Source organism: Mus musculus, chromosome 2 (assembly GCF_000001635.26).
Source record: "Mus musculus strain C57BL/6J chromosome 2, GRCm38.p6 C57BL/6J".
Taxonomy (NCBI): Eukaryota; Metazoa; Chordata; class Mammalia; order Rodentia; family Muridae; genus Mus; species Mus musculus.
This window is the reverse complement of record NC_000068.7, coordinates 19,950,464-19,970,954: the sequence shown is the minus strand read 5'-3', so window position 1 is coordinate 19,970,954 and position 20,491 is coordinate 19,950,464. Positions and strand designations below refer to the sequence as shown.

Sequence of the window (20,491 nt, the reverse complement as noted above, 5' to 3'; positions counted from 1 at the left end):
TTAATATCCTTTTCTTCATGCCACAAATCCCACAAATAAGAGAAAAATATGTCTTTTTCCCTGTAAGACTGGATTATTTAATTAAACGTTATTGCCTTTGTTACATCTGTTTTCCTAAAATGACATACTTTTATTATACTTTTTAAAATTAATTTTTTTTACACTCCATATTTTATTACCCCCATCCCGGTACACCCTCCAACTGTTCCACATCCCTGCCCTGTCTTCATGTGGATGTCCCCACCTTCCACCCGACCTGACCCTTAAAATTGCTGGGGCCACCAGTCTTTTGAGGGATAGGAGCATCATCTCTGAATGAACACAGACCTGGAAGTCCTCTTCTGTATGTGTGTAGGGGGCCTCATATCAGCTGGTGTGTGCTGTCTGTTTGGTGGTCCAGTGTCTGAGAGATCTCAGGGATCCAGGTTAATTGAGACTGCTGCTCTTCCTATAGGGTTTCTCTCCTCCTCAGCTTCTTTCAGCTTTCCCTAATTCATCCACAGGGGTTAGCTGCTTCTGTCCATTGGCTGGGTGCAAATATCTGCAACTCACTTTTTCAGCTGCTTGTTGGATCTTCCAGAGTGCAGTCATGCTAGGTCCCTTTTTGTGAGCACTTCATAGCTTCAGTAATAGTGTCAGGCCTTTGGACCTCCCATTGAACTGGATCCCACTTTGGGTCTGTCTCTGGACCTTCTTTTCCTCAGGCTCCTCTCCATTTCTATCCCTGTAATTCTTTCAGGCAGGAACTATTATGGGTCAGAGTTGTGACTGTGGGATGAGCCCCTCTCTCCCTCATTTGATGTCCTGTCTTCCTGCTGGAGGTGGGCTCTATAAGTTCTTCCCCTACCGTAGGGCATTTCATCTAAGATCCCTCCCTTTGAGTCCTGAAGAGTCTTTCCCCTCCCAAATCTCTGGAGCATTCTGGAGGGTCCCCTCTCCTACCCCCAATTCAACCCCCCACAACCCCTCAACTTTGCATATCACATTTTCTTTATCCATACAACTACTGATGGACACTTCAGCTGATTCCATATGACATAGTTGATGGTGCAGCAATGGACATAGGTGGTCAAACATCTCTGTGGTAGGCTGACTTCCAGTCTCTAATGTATACTTCCAGAGTGGTATGAATAGGACCTCTGTTTTTTAAATTTTCTGAGGAACTACCAGGCTGGTTTTCACCGTGAATGAACTAATCTATATTCCCTACCAGCAGAGGAAAAGGGTTCTTATTTATCTCCCTAGTATGTCTTCCATGCTAAATTTGGAGAGAAGAAAGAATGGACTCCCATTGCTCTCAATCACTAGGGATCCCTATTCCAGTCTTGGCTAGCAGTGCAAGTCACGTAGAACTGGTTCTACATGGATAGCCTACACGCTACAGAAAAACATCCAGAAAGGTCCTATTGTTACCATATATGAAACACTGAAGAAAGTACAGCATGTGAAATACACATGTGAATGTGTTTCCATTTGTACATATCCTTGCACCCATCTGAAGGATCAGCTGCCATAGAAGTAATTAGAACCATTCCAACTAAAAATAGCCAATTCCAAAAAGTCTAAGTAAAAAGAAAGAACAAAGTAGATGAAGGAATAAAGGGAAGAGAGAAAAAAGTGAGGAGAGAGAAGAAGGAAGATGGAATTGGAGGGAAGGAACACAAATGAGGAAGAGAGGGAGGAGGGAAGAAAAGACGTAGGGGAGGGAAGAGAAGAAGGCATAAGGAACCCTTAACAACTTCAGGTCTAGCTGGATCTAATATTCTTAAAGAATACTGTTATGACACTATGCCGTCTTGCTCTGACCTTACTCTGCTGCTTTAGAAAGGCTGAGTTCTCTCCTGTAATGTTTCCTGTGTGCAGCAATGGAATGACTATTGTGAATTCTAGGATTATATTAATTATCTGTTTCAATTAAAAAAACAAAGATTTTCTTGTCCAAGCAGCCTTGTATTAATCACAGGAAAACCTCAGCCGACACATGACCATGGTTAAGCCAATGAACAGGCAGCCAAATGGAAGAAAGCAGGGCAATCTAGAACTAACTGAGAAAACCAGAACTTGATGGACGTCTCAAAATATGCATCTCACCTGCACATAATCCTTAGGGCTAGAAGAAAACTTTGAGATGGAAACAATGATGAGACAGGGTCACCCATTTACTCTGTGTCTCCATTTCAGACTGGTTAGACCTTCACTATTCAAAAACCAAAATATCCAGTATGTGTTAACATAAACATATCCACACAAGCGAGTTCTAACTGGGACCTCACAGCACACTTGGGAAAATCAAGCTCAAATCAAACTCAGATGTGGATTGCATTGGTGAAAGTGTTAACACAGGTCTTCCTTTCTCTCCTTCTCCTCACTAGGTGTCATCTACAGTCATGGTTTTGAAGGTCGTTTATGCAGCGGTGCCTCTCAATTTAAATACCCTCCATTTTGATGGTAGCTGCTTATCCTGCTGTTTAAACATTAGCTTTTCTTACATGATCTAGATGTCTAAGATAGACTAAGGCAAACAAATGGAACCCTTCGTCATCTCCAAATCTAATCTTCCCTCATATCCTCCTGATAAAAAGGTAGGCACCTCATTTCCATTCTCAGGTAACGAAGCTTTGAAATAAGTTGATCTCTCACAGACATTCAGTGCTCCATTGAATTACCAGTTCTAGACGATCCCTTGGCTCTTCGGGGCTACCACCATCCAGTGTCACCAGTAGCCCTTGTATGGATCATTATGGCAGCCTCCGGACGGGTCTCCTGACCTTTCTTTGCCACTTATACTCAGCAGTCAGGGTGATCTCGCAGAAATAAAGGCAAGATAGCTTGTCCTTCTACTCAGGACTCTCCAGTGTTCCCACAGCAAGGAGAGGAAGCCAAAGCCAGGAACCTTGTTAGTCCTGTCCCTCAGTGCCTTCATGGTTTTCTTCTGATTCTTAGCCCCTGGTTGATTCGACTCAAGCCATCCTGAACCCCAAGACTACTTAATGTGCTCCTGCTAAAGGTTTTTGATCATCAGCTTCTTCTACCTGGTACTGCACACATATTGTCCTTCTTGATGTTTAAAGCATGCTCCATATGGCATGCTTTTCTTTTCCCCAATTTTATCCTTCTCTGGAGGATACTACTTGGCCTCGTACACAAATGTTACATACATAGACATCCTGTTTCCCGAAAACAGGTAACACCAATTATAGTAGGGATGATTTTGCCTATTTTATTTGTTTTACCTCTACTGTCAGAAACAGTGTCCAGCACCTAACAGATGCTCCAACCAATAGCACCTGTTGAACTAATTGATTATGCATTTATACATTCCTTCTGCACAAAAAAATAAAATAAAATAAAATAAAATAAAATAAAATAAAATAGTTTAAAAAAAAATAAGGCAGTGGGAGAGGCCTAGGGAGGGCGCCCTGGGCCACAGCTGCCTGCCTCCGCCTGTGGGGCTGAGCGAGCGCTGTCTGGGCGGGCGAGCGCTGGGGCATCCCCGCAGGAGCCAGGCAGAGCAAAGAGTGCTGCAGCCGCAGGTCGCGTTCAGCTCATCCACAGTAATGACCACAGCCTTACCTAGAACCCCTGGGGGAGCTGCAGCTCTATAGAATATTGCAGAAAGCCAACCTGCTTACTTACTTTGATGCCTTTATCCAACAAGGTGGTAATGTTGTCCAGCAACTGTGTGAAGCTGGAGAAGAGAAATTTTTGAAAATAATGGCACTCGTGGGCATGGCAAGCAAGCCCTTTCACGTTAGAAGGCTTCAGAAGGCTTTGAGAGACTGGTTTACAAACCCTGGCCTTTTCAATCAGCCATTGACTTCCCTTCCTGTCGGTAGCATACCCATCTCTAAATTACCAGAGGGATCGCCAGCATGACTGGGGATATCCTGCAGCAGTTACGAAAGGAGTAGCAGCTCATGAGAGCCACATTTAAAAATCCCTAATTGTGCCACCACCACCTGAATGCAGAGCTTGGGTAAGGGCAAGTCAGAAGTTAGCACTGCAGAGTGTCAGCGAATCCAGACTCTGGCAAGGACACCATGCCACTGAAAGCGAGCATAGTCTCTCCCCAGCAGACCTGGGCTCCCCGGCCTCTCGAAAGGAAAGCAGTGAAATCCTGGCTGCTGCTGCTGCTCTCTCTGTGGCCGAGTGTGTGGAGCAGATGGCCCCCACGCTGCCCAAAAGTGACTCGAATGAAATAAAGAGCTGCTGAAGAACAGTAAGAAGTTGGCCAAAATGATCCCTCACATCTTTGAGATGAGTGATGAAGAGCCACACAGAGGAGATTAGAAAATACAGCGCCATCTATGGGCGATTTGACTCCAAAAGAAAGGATGGTAAACACCTTACATTGCATGACCTTACTGTTAATGAGGCAGCCACTCAGCTGTGTGTGAAGGACAATGCCCTGCTGAAAAGAAGAGTTGAGCTTTTTGCCCTGGCCAGGCAGGTTTCTAGAGAGGTTACGTACAAGTACACTTACAGGACCACCAGGTTAAAATGTGGCGAAAGAGATGAATTATCTCCAGAGAGAATTAAAATAAAGTATGGAATTCCCGTCTTCCAGGACTCTGTGCCAACAGCAGGCTAGAACCAAGAGTGAAAGTCTCAGTTCACAGCAGGCTGAAAAGGGGCTGGCGAAGCAGATGGAGATCTTGTGTGTCCAGGCCGGTTATAAAAGGCTGCAGCAAGAGAGGAGACTCACTGCCAGGCTCTACAGGCAGAGCTCAGGCGAGGAGAGCCCTGATGACGATCTGCCTTCTGATAGCTCTGATGGAGAAGGAGAAAGACCTATGAATATCAGAATTCCTAGTGTGCAGAACAGACAACCCCATCATTTTGTGGTGGATGGAGAGCTGAGTAGGCTTTACTGCAGTAAGGCGAAGTCCCATTCATCAGAGAGCCTTGGGATTTTAAAAAACTGTCCTCACTTTTCATTCACCTTGGAAAAGAAAGTTATTCAAACAGAGCCCGAAGACCCAAGATAGCTGAGATGCTCCTACTGTTCTCTGGAAATGGCACCAGATTCAAGGATAATGCTCCATCATAGATTAAGCCTTAATAACCAGTGTTGCCTCATTCAGCTGACAGACCATAGCCAAAGCATAAGAACCCACACAGTAGTCTGTGGACATCAGGACAAAGCAACAATCACAGAAGAGGGATCAAGAGAGCATTGCAATGTAACAGGCACTGACCACTTACCTTCCTGTGTAAGCTGCTTGTGTGGAAAGGCTCAATATCGTAAGCATTCACTATTTAAGAATGTACAATGTGTCTTTGTAATTTATAGAAACAAGTCTAGGTGCTGATACCTTGTGGTCTAATATATGTGGATACCATTCATTTTACTTGAAATTTTGTTGTCTATTTTAAGTGTATTTAACATAAATGTTACTCATCAGCATTTAGAACTTTTGCAGTCATAGAAAGAAATCCTGGGCAAGGTAGGTATTGGCAAGGTGACTGGAGAAAGATGGAAGATACACAATTTACACCAAGGAGAAGACTATGTGTTTAATTAATACTTAATAACATTGATTTTGATTAATAGGAAATATGTAGCTATCACTAAATAATGTCACTTTCATTGGTTTAACCAATACACAAATTAAAAATTGGAGTAACAGTCCCAAGATGAGGTAGGCTATATTTATGGCAGCTGCTCAAGATGTAACAAAGGTTGGATAGAGGACTTGAAATAAATGGGTTATTGTGTAAAAGCCTTGACTTAAACATTGATATTTCAGAATATGTTAAACAAATTAAGGCATAGTAAGATAGCCCTAAATGTGATAAAGATGATGATGTGGGTGAATGGACATGGAATGTGTGTCTTGTTTTTAGTTCTGCTTTAAATCATGCTGTCATAGATATGAGTTCCTAATCTGTTATACTGAACTCTGTTGGCCAGATGTTAGATGAGATGTGTGCACCACCATAGGCTCTAAGCACTGTCACACAGATAGTCACTTTTCAATTTGATCTGTAGAAGATTTCTACAGTAGAAACACCAGTAAACAGCCTTTCTACCAGTAGAAGGCTTTTCCTTCCTAGATGATTCTATTGGACCATAGCACCTTGCCCACTAAAAAGTATCTTAGGGACTACGTGCCTCTGTTTCTACCATGAGGTTGATTATTGTGGTCTCACTGTCCACTGTGTGTAGAGATAGTGAGATACCATTTAAATAGAATGTTCGGTTTTTAATATTAGCCACAGCACTGGATAGTATCCCTGTACTCTCATGAACAGTTTCCCGTGTTCCATAATCTATTTTGAGAAATTTTGTGGTCCTTTTTCTTAAAACAACAAAACACACACACACACACAAACTATGTCTTACAGTTCAAGTTTGTAGATTTTGCAAGTTTTAAAAGATGCAGTAGTCTTCCAGCTGATATCTGTCTTTCCTGAACCTAGAACCTGCATTTTTAAATCCAGAAGAAAGGCTCCTTAAGTACCATGCTTTTCTGATTTCCAAGCTTAGAGATAAAGAAGAAGCACATCACACACACACACACACACACACACACACACACACACACACACATTTTCAGTAGAATATAATATTTCTCTTGCGAACACTAATGTATTAAACTTGCTATACATTAAAGCAAATAATATATGTTTTTATTTGAATGGTATATGTATATATAAATTAGATGTTATAGCTAGTGGGTTTTTTTTTTCATTTCGTTTAAGATATTTCCACTGAACAAGGTCAATTGGTTACCTCAATATTACAGCCAATATAACCCAAGGAATCATTTCTCCCTAAATCTGTGTTATTCTTTTTTGCATGTTCTGCATTTTTTGTGATTCTTAAAACTGTTGAAGAGATGAGTGCACTTGCTTCCTGTGGCAGTAAAGGATTTCTCTGCCTCACAAAAATCAAAAAATAAATAATAAAAAAAACCCCAAGTGCTTCTTTGTAACTTTTCTCTCAGAGTTGTTGAAATAGAGAAAAATTAATGATTGTCATTTTTAAGCCAATATGATGAATTACTATATTAAACAGGAAGTGGTTGAAATACAGAGTAACTTAAGTCAGTTGAACATGTAGTTATTGGAATAAAATCAGCAGGTATGCAGAAAATCCATGTATAATAATAATAATGAACTTGAGGTGTGTTTCTAAGACAAAGGTCAAAAGCCTAATGTAAAATATGAGCAAGGCCATGAAATATTTGGATGACAACTCCAAAAAGAAAACATGCCAATAAAATTACAAATGCATGGATGATAGGCAATAATCAGAAGTATAATGGAATAAAATATTCCAGACATAATAAAATAAATGAGATCATAAATTAATAGGTTAACTTCTTCCAAGAAATTTAATGAACAGAAATAAATGTTCAATAGAGGGTCGTAAAATTTTAAATCTAAAGAGTTTTTTTTTATTTTTTTCCATTTTTTATTAGGTATTTAGCTCATTTACATTTCCAATGCTATACCAAAAGTCCCCCATACCCACCCACCCCCCCCACTCCCCCTTTTTGGCCCTGGTGTTCCCCTGTACTGGGGCATATAAAGTTTGTGTGTCCAATGGGCCTCTCTTTCCAGTGATGGCCGACTAGGCCATCTTTTGATATATATGCAGCTAGAGTCAAGAGCTCCGGGGTACTGGTTAGTTCATTATGTTGTTCCACCTATAGGGTTGCAGATCCCTTTAGCTCCTTGGCTACTTTCTCTAGCTCCTCCATTGGGAGCCCTGTGATCCATCCATTAGCTGACTGTGAGCATCCACTTCTGTGTTTGCTAGGCCCCGGCATAGTCTCACAAGAGACAGCTACATCTAGGTCCTTTCGATAAAATCTTGCTAGTATATGCAATGGTGTCAGCGTTTGGATGCTGATTATGGGGTGGATCCCTGGATATGGCAGTCTCTACATGGTCCATCCTTTCATCTCAGCTCCAAACTTTGTCTTTGTAACTCCTTCCATGGGTGTTTTGTTCCCAATTCTAAGGAGGGGCATAGTGTCCACATTTCAGTCTTCATTCTTCTTGAGTTTCATATGTTTAGCAAATTGTATCTTATATCTTGGGTATCCTAGGTTTGGGGCTAATATCCACTTATCAGTGAGTACATATTGTGTGAGTTCCTTTGTGAATGTGTTACCTCACTCAGGATGATGCCCTCCAGGTCCATCCATTTGGCTAGGAATTTCATAAATTCATTCTTTTTAATAGCTGAGTAGTACTCCATTGTGTAGATGTACCACATTTTCTGTATCCATTCCTCTGTTGAGGGGCATCTGGGTTCTTTCCAGCTTCTGGCTATTATAAATAAGGCTGCTATGAACATAGTGGAGCATGTGTCCTTCTTACCAGTTGGGGCATCTTCTGGATATATGCCCAGGAGAGGTATTGCTGGATCCTCCAGTAGTACTATGTCCAATTTTCTGAGGAACCGCCAGACTGATTTCCAGAGTCACACTAAGTGACATCAACACCTCACAAATATGTCATCGTGCCCATGTTTACTATAGTGTTGTCTTAGTTGGGATTCTATTGCTGTAAAGAGACACCATGACTATGGCAACTCTTATGAAGGAAAGCATTTAATTGGGGCTGACTTACAGTTGTGAGGTTTAGTCCATTATCATCATGGCAGAAGCATGGCAGCATGCAGGCAGACAGGGTGCTGGAGAGGTAGCTGAGAGTTCTACATCTGGATTCACAGGCAGCAGAAACAGACAATGAGCCACTAGGGCAGGCTTAAGTTTCAGAAACCTCAAAGCCCACCCCACATTGAGACACTTCCTTCAACAATGTCACACCTACTCTAACAAGGTCACACCTTTCAACAAGGCTACTACTCCAAATAGCGCCATTCCCTATTGTCCTTTGGGAGCCATTTTTACTCAAACCACCATAAGTATTGTTCATGATTGTCAAGACACAGACACACCTATATATTTATCAAGGGATAAATGGATGAAGAAATACTACCCAGGATAATACATTAAATAAGACAGTCATAGAAGGGAAAATATAATATGGGATCACTACATGTAGGATTTTAATTGCTTTAAGTTATTTTAAATTGTTTTAAATTTAATTCTTTTGAATGTCAAAGATATAGAGATAGAAAATCAAACAATGATTACCAAGGTTGGAGAATGGGAAGAAAATGAGGGATGAGGGCAAAAGGATTTTATTTTTTTTTCCATTTTTTATTAGGTATTTCGCTCATTTACATTTGCAATGCTATACCAAAAGTCCCCCATAGCCACCCACCCCCTCTCCCCTACTCACCCACTCCCCTTTTATGGCCCTGGCGTTCCCCTGTACTGGGGCATATAAAGTTTGCGTGTCCAATGGGCCTCTCTTTCCAGTGATGGCCGACTAGGCCATCTTTTGATGCATATGCAGCTAGAGTCAAGAGCTCCGGGGTACTGGTTAGTTCATAATGTTGTTCCACCTATAGGGTTGCAGATCCCTTTAGCTTCTTTGGTACTTTCTCTAGCTCCTTCATTGGGGGCCATGTGATCCATCCAATAGCCGACTGTGAGCATCCACTTCTATGTTTGCTAGGCCCAGGCATACTCTGACAAGAGACAGCTATATCAGGGTCCTTTCAGCATAATCTTGCTAGTGTATGCAATGGTGTCAGCATTTGGAAGCTGATTATGGGATGGATCCCCGGATATGCTAGTGTCTACATGGTCCATCCTTTTATCTCAGCTCCAAACTTTGTCTCTGTAACTCCTTCCAAGGGTGTTTTGTTCCCACTTCTAAGGAGGGGCATAGTGTTCACACTTCAGTCTTCATTTTTCTTGAGTTTCATGTGTTTAGGAAATTGTATCTTATATCTTGGGTATCTTAGGTTTTGGGCTAATATCCACTTATCAGTGAGTACATATTGTGTGAGTTCCTTTGTGAATGTGTTACCTCACTCAGGATGATGCCCTCCAGGTCCATCCATTTGGCTAGGAATTTCATAAATTCATTCTTTTTAATAGCTGAGTAGTACTCCATTGTGTAGATGTACCACATTTTCTGTATCCATTCTTCTGTTGAGGGGCATCTGGGTTCCTTCCAGCTTCTGGCTATTATAAATAAGGCTGCTATGAACATAGTGGAGCATGTGTCCTTCTTACCTGTTGGGGCATCTTCTGGATATATGCCCAGGAGAGGTATTGCTGGATCCTCCGGTAGTACTATATCCAGTTTTCTGAGGAACCGCCAGACTGATTTCCATAGTGGTTGTACAAGCCTGCAATCCCACCAACAATGGAGGAGTGTTCCTCTTTCTCCACATCCACGCCAGCATCTGCTGTCACCTGAATTTTTGATCTTAGCCATTCTGACTGGTGTGAGGTGGAATCTCAGGGTTGTTTTGATTTGCATTTCCCTGATGATTAAGGATGTTGAGCATTTTTTCAGGTGCTTCTCTGCCATTCGGTATTCCTCAGGTGAGAATTCTTTGTTCAGTTCTGAGCCCCATTTTTTAATGGGGTTATTTGATTTTCTGAAGTCCACCTTCTTGAGTTCTTTATATATGTTGGATATTAGTCCCCTATCTGATTTAGGATAGGTAAAGATCCTTTCCCAATCTGTTGGTGGTCTTTTTGTCTTATTGACGGTGTCTTTTGCCTTGCAGAAACTTTGGAGTTTCATTAGGTCCCATTTGTCAATTCTCGATCTTACAGAGCAAGCCATTGCTGTTCTGTTCAGGAATTTTTCCCCTGTACCCATATCTTCAAGGCTTTCCCCCACTTTCTCCTCTATAAGTTTCAGTGTCTCTGGTTTTATGTGAAGTTCCTTGATCCACTTAGATTTGACCTTAGTACAAGGAGATAAGTATGGATCGATTCGCATTCTTCTACATGATAACAACCAGTTGTGCCAGCACCAATTGTTGAAAATGCTGTCTTTCTTCCACTGGATGGTTTTAGCTCCCTTGTCGAAGATCAAGTGACCATAGGTGTGTGGGTTCATTTCTGGGTCTTCAATTCTATTCCATTGGTCTACTTGTCTGTCTCTATACCAGTACCATGCAGTTTTTATCACAATTGCCCTGTAGTAAAGCTTTAGGTCAGGCATGGTGATTCCACCAGAGGTTCTTTTATCCTTGAGAAGAGTTTTTGCTATCCTAGGTTTTTTGTTATTCCAGATGAATTTGCAAATTGCTCCTTCTAATTCGTTGAAGAATTGAGTTGGAATTTTGATGGGGATTGCATTGAATCTGTAGATTGCTTTTGGCAAGATAGCCATTTTTACAATGTTGATCCTGCCAATCCATGAGCATGGGAGATCTTTCCATCTTCTGAGATCTTCTTTAATTTCTTTCTTCAGAGACTTGAAGTTTTTATCATACAGATCTTTTACTTCCTTAGTTAGAGTCACGCCGAGATATTTTATATTATTTGTGACTATTGAGAAGGGTGTTGTTTCCCTAATTTCTTTCTCAGCCTGTTTATTCTTTGTGTAGAGAAAGGCCATTGACTTGTTTGAGTTAATTTTATATCCAGCTACTTCACCAAAGCTGTTTATCAGGTTTAGGAGTTCTCTGGTGGAATTTTTAGGGTCACTTATATATACTATCATATCATCTGCAAAAAGTGATATTTTGACTTCCTCTTTTCCAATTTGTATCCCCTTGATCTCCTTTTGTTGTCGAATTGCTCTGGCTAATACTTCAAGTACTATGTTGAAAAGGTAGGGAGAAAGTGGGCAACCTTGTCTAGTCCCTGATTTTAGTGGGATTGCTTCCAGCTTCTCTCCATTTACTTTGATGTTGGCTACTGGTTTGCTGTAGATTGCTTTTATTATGTTTAGGTATGGGCCTTGAATTCCTGATCTTTCCAAAACTTTTATCATGAATGGGTGTTGGATCTTGTCAAATGCTTTTTCTGCATCTAACGAGATGATCATGTGGTTTTTGTCTTTGAGTTTGTTTATATAATGGATTACATTGATGGATTTTCGTATATTAAACCATCCCTGCATCCCTGGAATAAAACCTACTTGGTCAGGATGGATGATTTCTTTAATGTGTTCTTGGATTCGGTTAGCGAGAATTTTATTAAGGATTTTTGCATCGATATTCATAAGATAAATTGGTCTGAAGTTCTCTATCTTTGTTGGATCTTTCTGTGGTTTAGGTATCAGAGTAATAGTGGCTTCATAAAATGAGTTGGGTAGAGTACCTTCTACTTCTATCTTGTGAAATAGTTTGTGCAGTACTGGAATTAGATCTTCTTTGAAGGTCTGATAGAACTCTGCACTAAACCCATCTGGTCCTGGGCTTTTTTTGGCTGGGAGACTATTAATAACTGCTTCTATTTCTTTAGGGGATATGGGACTGTTTAGAAGGTCAACTTGATCCTGATTCAACTTTGGTACCTGGTATCTGTCCAGAAATTTGTCCATTTCGTCCAGGTTTTCCAGTTTTGTTGAGTATAAGCTTTTGTAGAAGGATCTGATGGTGTTTTGGATTTCTTCAGGATCTGTTGTTATGTCTCCCTTTTCATTTCTGATTTTGTTGATTAGGATTTTGTCCCTTTGCCCTCTAGTGAGTCTAGCTAAGGGCTTATCTATCTTGTTGATTTTCTCAAAGAACCAACTCCTCGTTTGGTTAATTCTTTGAATAGTTCTTCTTGTTTCCACTTGGTTAATTTCACCCCTGAGTTTGATTATTTCCTGCCGTCTACTCCTCTTGGGTGAATTTGCTTCCTTTTTTTCTAGAGCTTTTAGATGTGTTGTCAAGCTGCTAGTATGTGCTCTCTCCCGTTTCTTCTTGGAGGTACTCAGAGCTATGAGTTTCCCTCTTAGAAATGCTTTCATTGTGTCCCAAAGGTTTGGGTACGTTGTGGCTTCATTTTCATTAAACTCTAAAAAGTCTTTAATTTCTTTCTTTATTCCTTCCTTGACCAAGGTATCATTGAGAAGAGTGTTGTTTAGTTTCCACGTGAATGTTGGCTTTCCATTCTTAATGTTGTTATTGAAGATCAGTCTTAGGCCATGGTGGTCTGATAGGATACATGGGACAATTTCAATATTTTTGTATCTGTTGAGGCCTATTTTGTGACCAATTATATGGTCAATTTTGGAAAAGGTCCCGTGAGGTGCTGAGAAGAAGGTATATCCTTTTGTTTTAGGATTAAATATTCTGTAGATATCTGTCAGGTCCATTTGTTTCATAACTTCTGTTAGTTTCACTGTGTCCCTGTTTAGTTTCTGTTTCCACGATCTGTCCATTGATGAAAGTGGTGTGTTGAGGTCTCCCACTATTATTGTGTGAGGTGCAATGTGTGCTTTGAGCTTTACTAAAGTGTCTTTAATGAATGTGGCTGCCCTTGCATTTGGAGCGTAGATATTCAGAATTGAGAGTTCCTCTTGGAGGATTTTACCTTTGATGAGTATGAAGTGTCCCTCCTTGTCTTTTTTGATAACTTTGGGTTGGAAGTCGATTTTATCCGATATTAGAATGGCTACTCCAGCCTGTTTCTTCAGACCATTTGCTTGGAAAATTGTTTTCCAGCCTTTCACTCTGAGGTAGTGTCTGTCTTTTTCCCTGAGATGGGTTTCCTGTAAGCAGCAGAATGTTGGGTCCTGTTTGTGTAGCCAGTCTGTTAGTCTATGTCTTTTTATTGGGGAATTGAGTCCATTGATATTAAGAGATATTAAGGAAAGGTAATTGTTGCTTCCTGTTATTTTTGTTGTTAAAGTTGGCATTCTGTTATGTGGCTGTCTTCTTTTAGGTTTGTTGAGGGATTATCTTCTTGTTTTTTCTAGGGCGTGGTTCCCGTCCTTGTATTGGTTTTTTTCTGTTATTATCCTTTGAAGGGCTGGGTTCGTGGAGAGATAATGGGTGAATTTAGTTTTGTCGTGGAATACTTTGGTTTCTCCATCTATGGTAATTGAGAGTTTGGCTGGGTATAGTAGCCTGGGCTGGCATTTGTGTTCTCTTAGTGTCTGTATAACATCTGTCCAGGCTCTTCTGGCTTTCATAGTCTCTGGTGAAAAATCTGGTGTAATTCTGATAGGCTTGCCTTTATATGTTACTTGACCTTTTTCCCTTACTGCTTTTAGTATTCTATCTTTATTTAGTGCATTTGGTGTTCTGATTATTATGTGTCGGGAGGAATTTCTTTTCTGGTCCAGTCTATTTGGAGTTCTGTAGGCTTCTTGTATGTTCATGGGCATCTCTTTCTTTAGATTTGGGAAGTTTTCTTCAATAATTTTGTTGAAGATGTTTGCTGGTCCTTTGAGTTGAAAATCTTCATTCTCATCCACTCCTATTATCCGTAGTTTTGGTCTTCTCATTGTGTCCTGGATTTCCTGGATGTTTTGAGTTAGGATCTTTTTGCATTTTCCATTTTCTTTGATTGTTTTGCCGATGTTCTCTATGGAGTCTTCTGCACCTGAGATTCTCTCTTCCATCTCTTGTATTCTGTTGCTGATGCTGGCATCTATGGTTCCAGATTTCTTTCCTAGGGTTTCTATCTCCAGCGTCGCCTCACTTTGGGTTTTCTTTATTGTGTCTACTTCCCTTTTTAGGTCTAGTATGGTTTTGTTCATTTCCATCACCTGTTTGGATGTGTTTTCCTGTTTTTCTATAAGGACTTCTACCTGTTTGGTTGTGTTTTCCTGTTTTTCTTTAAGGACTTGTAACTCTTTAGCAGTGTTTTCCTGTTTTTCTTTAAGGACTTGTAACTCTTTAGCAGTGTTCTCCTGTATTTCTTTAAGTGAGTTATTGAATTCCTTCTTTATGTCCTCTACCATCATCATGAGATATGCTTTTAAATCCGGGTCTACCTTTTCAGGTGTGTTAGGGTGTCCTGGATTGGGCGAAGTGGGCGTTCTGGGTTCTGATGATGGTGAGTGGTCCTGGCTTCTGTTAGTAGGATTCTTACGTTTACCTTTCGCCATCTGGCAATCTCTGGAGTTAGTTGTTATAGTTGTCTTTGTTAAGAGATTGTTCCTCTGTTGATTTTGTTACCCTCTATCAGCAGGCGTGGGAGACAAGCTCTCTTCTCTGAGTTTCAGTGGTCAGAGCAGTCTCTGTAGGCAAGCTCTCCTCTTTCAGGGAAGGTGTACAGTTATCTGGTGTTTGGACCTCCTCCTGGCTGAAGGTGAAGGCCCAAAACAGGATCTTTCCCAGAAGCTGTGTTGCTTTGGCCAGGAAGGTGGCCAGTTGTCTGGAGTCGAAGATGTCGCCGCCTGAGAAGCTCTGTGGCTCTTGTCCGGAAGGAGGCCGGCCGTCTGGAGCTGAGGATGGCGCTGCCTCAGAAGCTCTGTGGCTCTTGCCGGGAAGGTGGCTGATTGTCTGGAGCTGAAGATGGCGCCACCCAGAAGCTCTGCGACTCTCGCCCGTCCCAGAAACGGCTGGCACTCTGTATTCCACACGGTCACCCGTGCAGCCTGCCCTCCGCGGAGTCCCGGAGCCAAGAAGGCTCCCGCCGGCGCCTGTGCCACAAACCTCTCAGGCCAGGCAGACCCCCGTGCTCTCACCAGGAAGGTGGCCGGCTGTCTCGCAAAAGGATTTTAAGTAGCAAATATGTAGAAAGGGGATAGAAGATCAAGGCATAAGATTACAGGTAATAATGGTACATGGTTTTGAGAACTTTTGCTAAAAAAAATGGATTTTAAAAATACAATAAGAATCTGCTAAGCAAGATGTGTCCACTGCCTCAATAGTGGCAGGAGTGTGGCTGTAAGCAATAGATACCTTGATTTGATTTAAGGCTTTTCTTCAGCAGGGATCTCATACCTGGTACTGTAAACACGCTCAAAATGTGTGGCTATGCAAGTAACTAGGCCTAGCAATTAGCTGTTGATACTGTTTTGCTAAATGGGCATGTTGGCAAATTGCCCTTCTGTATATTCATGTTTATATCCATAGATATATGATGTTCTCATCCTTGGTCACAGAAGTTTCTTATCTTAATGGGCCATGATTAATGCAGACATCCCAGAATGTTCAGAGTGTTGTGAATAAGTGACCATGCACTGTCAAACTCAGCTTAGCTGATACTGAGGAGTGGGAAGAAACCACGCAAGAGCAGGAGGATAGGGAGGGGTGCTGTGAAAGGCTGGCCTCTGGACAAGACATGACTGTTGCATACATCAGTACAGAGTTGTGGCTACCTGCACAAGGCCTGCACAAGAACAAACCAGCATGCATGTGGAGCTCTTAAGGCTGTACCTCTACTGGAGGGCTGTTGACAGTTAATGGCTGCTGAGAGAGGGTCATTCTTCTCTTGAAGGGGTGTCCATTGCTATACTGTCCATGCCATGGTGGGTAACCCTATACCAATCCACACATGAGAAAGGTTTTCTTTTCTCTTTGCTTGTTTTTGTTTCTTGTTTTGGAGGGGGTGATGTTAGGAGAGAAATGTGTGGGAGAAGTTCTCAGAGAGAGCTGGAGGGAAGGAGTAGGAGAAGGATATGTATGAAATTTTCAAAGAATATATATTAATTAAATATATTAATTATTAAATATGCTCATATATAATATACTAAATAAGTATATATTAATTAATACCACACACACATGCACACATGGTTTGAAACTCTACTCTAACATAATCAGAGAGGCCTCTTTGCAGGGAACAGAGATAAATGCACATATCTGCCAAGGTACTGAGCATAAGTGATGGTTGAGAGCTCAACCCAAACAAGACATCCCCACCACCTAAGGCTCAGGGAACTAAGATGAATCCACTGGTGTATCCTGGGAAGGGGGCATCTGCTGTCTTCAGTTGTGTGCCCCAGAGAAGCCCACTATAGTCCAATGAGCTGTTCCTAACTCATGGTCACACAGATGGTTCTGTTAAATTTATCGTGTCACTGACAAAACAAAGTCAGGAGATTGAGAAAGAGATTTAAAGGGGAAGGTTGGTAGGGGTGTGTGGGAGGTAAGAGATGGTGGGGTGAGAGGAATGAGAAAAATAGACATGTATAAAATTTTCAGAGGATAAATTGAAACAATATAAAAATGTTAGTAGATAGAATAAAATCCTTAATCTTGCCACTGGGCGGGGGGAGGTGAATCAATGGCTGTGAAATGGTGTATGTGTTAATTCTTTCTACTACATTGCCTATTTTACAATATGTGTATTTTGACATTATTTTATATACTTAAATGAATAAGTAAAATTAAGCAAACTGGTGGAGAAAAAGGTTTTATCTCCTAGTACCTTTTCTTCATCAAAGTAAATGACAAGGTGCTCCAATGGCGCACATGAAGAAGCACTTCACGATTCAGAGGCTTGGTATGTCTAAGTCATTCATGTGCCAGGACAATATATCTTAAATGACCACACCTGAAAAATGATAATAATATAAAATACAAATAGAAGATTAAAAAGGCTTATAAATATGTACCCAGTAAGGTGTGTGTGTGTGTGTGTGTGTGTGTATAGTTTAAGAAATATCAAGAAATTGATAGAGCCTTGAATTCAAAATATAGAGGAACGTCACCAGAAAACAGCTGTTAGTACATGTTGAAATGGAACAGCTGCTTAGAAATGACAAAATAAACCCATTAATCATTGTGAGAAAAATGGTATTCTCACAAACAGAAATAATTTTACTTTTTACAATTATAGTAACTAGAAAAGAATGAAAAATGTGCATGTGTTGAACGAGAGGGAATTTATTTCAAAGCAATTGTAAAATTTCAGATTAAACTATCAGAAGAATGATAAACCCTTGGGAGCAGGGAGGGGAGGGAGGGGCCACAGAGCGGGGGTTGGGGGAACAAAAGACTAAATTCTTTTTAAATGCTAATGTAGCACTGGTAGAATTTTAAACACTATCTTTCTTCAATGCATAAAATCTAGTAATTAACATATCAAGTTATATGCAAGACAAGTGTGAAAAATTATAAAACTCTCTGGGTCCACATTAAAGATTTAAATAAAGAGAACAATGTCATGCTCCTGGGTCAGAATGCTTGTCTTAGTCAGGGTTTCTATTCCTGCACAAACATCATGACCAAGAAGCAAGTTGGGGAGGAAAGGGTTTATTCGGCTTACACTTCCATACTGCTGTTCATCACCAAAGGAAGTCAGGACTGGAACTCAAGCAGGTCAGGAAGCAGGAGCTGATGCAGAGGCCATGGAGGGATGTTCCTTACTGGCTTGCTTCCCCTGGCTTGCTCAGCCTGCTCTCTTATAGAACCAAGACTACCAGCCCAGAGATGGTCCCACCCACAAGGGGCCTTTCCCCCTTGATCACTAATTGAGAAAATGCCTGACAGTTATATCTCATAGAGGCATTTCCACAACTGAAGCTCCTTTCTCTGTGATAACTCCAGCTGTGTCAAGTTGACACAAAACTAGCCAATACAATGCTCAATTTTATAAAGACCCCAGTCGTTCTTACAGTGACCTTTGAATTTAAGAGAATTTCATGAAAATCTGAGAAATGCTTCTTACTTACCATGGCATGCAGAACCTACAGTGTATATAGAGGATAAAGGCTGAGAAATTGATGGGAAAAACAGAGGGTTCTCCAGGTGACTCACCCACCAGGTGAAGGAGGAGACAGGCGCAGACACTGAGCACTGCTTGGGTGGCTCCTCTTCAGAGGGTGCTGCTGCAGTTGTACAGATGGCAAGGAAAACTGAATCTGTATCCTCATCATAATCACCAACCACATACTACAAAGGATGAGCAAGGTCAGAACCTAAGATCTGGTTTCAGGCAGGAAGAAAATGTTTTAAATGTTGTGTGAAAGAGGTAAGAGGATACATGACTAACACATCTGAGAACCTCCGTGCGGTTTGCTTTGCTTTTTGATTTTTTTTCAAAAGGACATGGAGAGATATAGTATGGGTGTGAGGGAGAAATTGGAGGGGGAAGACTAGAGGTGGGTTTGATCAAAACACACTGTATACATATATGAAATTCTCAAATGAAAAGTTCTTTCTAAAAGTAGAGAAGTCTAACAAAATATTGTTTAAGAATTAAATGTATATATGGTGTTAGGGCTGTAGCTTGGTAGAGGACTTGCTTCATACACATGAGGTTCTTTGCTTAATAACCAGTACTGAACAAAAAGAGAATTAAATGGATTCAATAAAGCATTAATTGAATGGCAATGGTCAATCCCAAAGAATAATGCTGTCCTTGGAAAGAGCACAGGAGAACATACAGATTAAGTACTGTCTGGGTAAGGTATATATTCTAGTAAAATGAGATTACAGTAACCCTGATTTGTTTTCTTGCATACATGTCTATTTAACATTATTTAAATGCTATGTGATGAAATTAGTTAAAACATGTGTATATTTAGTATGACAAGCAATAATCTACTGATTATTATATGTAATCATATATATAATTATATCATATGATAATATGATAAAAAGTTTTAGGCATTCTATAGACAGATTATTGTCTCACCAATTCACAGAAGAAAGTAAAAATGTCAAATAAATAATCTCACAATAATAAGATTGTTGAGCTAGTAGGTTGTTATAAATTAACACATTAAAAAAAAAACAGTGCAAACGACCATATGGCTAAAAGTGGACCTTAGAGTCCTTATAGTACACCATTATACAGTATAGTATAGTATAATATAGTATAGATTAAAACCTTATAGTATACCATTAAAGAGTAAATTATCAAAACATTTAAAGTCTAAAAGTCTTCTCACATTTTAATCTTGACATCCAATTTTTAATAATTCTTGTTTTGTAGCTTTTTCAGAACAGTAAAGATGTAACATACATGTTTAGCTCTATAGAACATACTAAGCAAATCATCACATAGCTCCTTAAAGTTAAGGTTAGCGCAGAACAGATCTGAGTACTGTAAAGAGCATCTTACAATGAAGTGATGTTACGTTTCTAGCTTCAGCAAGCATATGAGAACCTTGCATTCCCCTACAGGGTGTGTAAGCAGCTGAGCCTGGAGTTCAAGTCATACCTAGTATTTTTATTAATAAAATGTTAACTATTAGACAACCTCACACAGGGGTCCAGTCAGAGCTGATAGGGATCTTGAGGTAGGACAAGATGCCAAGGCAGAAGAAAACGGCATTGCTGATCTTCACCATAAATAGGCCTTGGGCAGTTTAATAGTTTTCCTTCTTTCTGTTACTATGATAAACTGTATGATCAAAATCAACTTAGGGGGGAGGGAAGGCTTTATTTGGCACACATTTCCGTGTCACTGTTCATCACTGAGGGAAGTTAAAGCAGGAGCTCAGGACAGGATCCAGAGGGCAGTAGAGACATCAGTCAAGACAAGTCCTGACTGTGTGCAGATGTCACTTAGGGAGACATGTTGAGAACTATGACAGTTAACTTTCCATTGTGTGAGTGTCACAGAGTGGGCTCATCCAGCCTAAATCACTGGGGTCACCTGTTCTTAGTCTACAGACCTGAGTAGCTGGCATTGCACTGGAGTAGACAACAGTAATGCTGTGTTATGTACTTGTATTTCTAGCATATTTAGACAGAAATTGTACAGTAAATCTATGGCAGAAAAGATATAGAATGGTGCACCTGTTAGGATGAGTG

At 40.6% G+C, this 20,491-nt stretch overlaps 1 protein-coding gene and 1 pseudogene across 8 annotated transcripts in view; one reads left to right on the top strand and one right to left on the bottom strand.

Moving 5' to 3' along the window:
* The window catches only part of Etl4 (enhancer trap locus 4), a 900,329-nt gene that overhangs the window by 839,581 nt on the left and 40,257 nt on the right, over positions 1-20,491 (bottom strand). The window lies entirely within an intron of this gene.
* On the top strand, positions 3,494-6,504 carry Gm13361 (predicted gene 13361; annotated as a pseudogene).